Consider the following 2,628-nt stretch of genomic DNA (forward strand, 5'->3'; position numbering starts at 1 on the left):
GTTTAAATAATTCAATTGATAGACTTTGGAGTTAATAATCATGCACTAAAGAGGTCCAATATATACCTTTAATGATATATATGATAGATATACTTATGACATTTACTTATGTCAGTATAATGATATATATACTTATATCATTAAAATTATATATTGGACCTCTGATATGAGTGTATTCTGTTACTAAAAATTACTTCCCATAAGTACCAATCCTGTACTTACTATTTACTATGTCCTGACACATCAGAGAGAAAATCTCTAGTAGTCCTTGTATCTCTGAAGAATTTTCAGGTGATCAGCTGTAATGTGGCAGGGTCTCTCTCAGTCCGTCAGGTTGTAGCAGGCAAAGTCCAACGTTTGTATTTGATGTTCTCTGCCACCCTAGGCTAAATTATTCATGTGAATTAGTCCTAAAGATTTACCACTGAAACAAATGAACAAAGTCACTATATGTATTAGTCAGCTTTCTCTAAAGGAATAGAACCAACAGGAGATAGATAGCCAGCTAGCTAGCTAGCTAGCTAGCTAGCTAGCTAGATAGATAGATATACACATTCACACACACACACAGGGGTATATCTATATATCTCTATATATATATCATACATTATATTTATATATCCATATCTATATATACATCTATATATCTATATACATCTATATATTTATACCTATATATCTATTATCTGTTGTATTATATCTATAACATATGGATAGATACACATATTTATATATTTGTAATATACAAATTTATTATATATGCATATATAATATATAAAGATATAGAAATTTATATGTTATATACTCACTTATTTTTATATATTTATAATATATAAACTTATATATAATTTATTATATATACATATATAATATATAAATATACTATATATTAAATATACAATATATAAATATATATACTATATATAAATATATAAATTTATATATTGTATATTTATAATATATAAATATGTATATCTCTCCATATATTAGCATGTATATATGTGTGTGTATATAAAGTGTAAATTGGCCAATACAATTATTTAGGCAAAGAAGTCCCACAGTATGCTGTATATAAGGTGGAGAACCAGAACCAGGAAAGTTATGTTCTATAAAACCAGTCTGAGTCTGAAGACCTGAGAACTGGGAGCAGGGAGGTGGTGTCTGGTGTGAGTTCCAGAGTCTAAAGGCATAGGAACTAGAAGCTCTGATATCCAAGGGCAGGAGAAGATGGATGTCTGTTGTGGTTTGTTAAGTGAAGAAGAATTTAAGTTAGGTTTGGTGTAGTCAGGTGCAGCACAATGAGGACATTTAGACTACAATTACTTGCAGATTCCAGAAAGAGGAGTGTAAAATGCCTTGCAGAGCCAATGGAAAGAGTGAGGCAGTCAAGGACACTGTCTCTCACCCAGCAGGTGAAAAGCAAGTGAGAGATGGAGGGACCTATGGGTAGAACCCTTTACTGGGGTTCAGGATTACCTAGGTGGGTTTTCCACAACAGAGTTGGATTGGTTAATTTGAAGGAAGCATGAGTTTAAGTGTGAGAACTTGGGTTGCATGATTGTGTTTACCAGACTTAAAGCAGAAATAAGGCAGTAAATGGGGCCACATCCATGTAGAAACAGAAACTGGGTGTAGACTGTCTCAAAATATGCAGGTCATTTGTGACAAGCTGGGGACGGACCAAGAAGGTGGTGCTGAGGCAGCACTAATATGAATTAGAGTTACAACAATGTCCCAGCCCAAGAAGAGAGTGAATTTACCTTTCCTTCACATTTTTGTTCTGTTTAGTGCATCAATGGATTGGATTCTGCCTACCCACATTGGGGAAGGTAATTTTCTTCATTCACTCTACCAGTTCAAATGCTAATCTTTTCCAGAAACACTCTCAAAGACATACCCAGAAATACTTTTTTACGAGCTATTTACTGTTTATGAGCATCCCTTAGCTCAGTCAAATTGACACATAAAGTTCATCATCATACTATGTAATCCTCTAAAAAAACAGATAATTGCACTGAGCTTCCAGGCTTAGTCTATGGAAAAATTCTAATTTGATGCTTAATAGAACTTGGACAAGTCCCCTCATCCCTTGTTTTTTAATCCAAAACTTGTTCCACCACAAGAAAATTTTGTTAACATGGTTAATAATCCATGATAATGGCATTAGCCTGGATTTTGACTTAATAGCAGCAAACTTAAAACGAACAAACAAACCTGTTCTTAAAATATGTTGCAACCACCACCCAATCACAAAAATTTACTTCATGACTTATTCAGTGCTTTTATTTAGGTTCATTTAGGTTTCATTTAGGTTTAACTCTCAATAATAAAGTTGTTTTGGGCTGATGATGGTATCACAGGGTGAAGAAACACTGTAAGAGTATTACATTGCGTGATAATAATGCATGCACGCCCTCATGAATTATGACATCTGTTCCAGTCTGTGTACTTGCAAAACAAGTTACTACTGACACTGTAACATTTGAATTGAAAATTAGCTTCATGTTGTTAAGACGATCATATCACCTGAGAGAGTTCCCAAGTCCACATTTGCTCTACTAGTTACTATTCAGTATTTATGAAAAATTTTAATCTCAGTACTGTGAAGAAGCTGGAAAAAGGGATATT

The sequence above is a fragment of the Symphalangus syndactylus genome, chromosome 17, assembly GCF_028878055.3.
Source record: "Symphalangus syndactylus isolate Jambi chromosome 17, NHGRI_mSymSyn1-v2.1_pri, whole genome shotgun sequence".
NCBI classification, from domain to species: Eukaryota; Metazoa; Chordata; class Mammalia; order Primates; family Hylobatidae; genus Symphalangus; species Symphalangus syndactylus.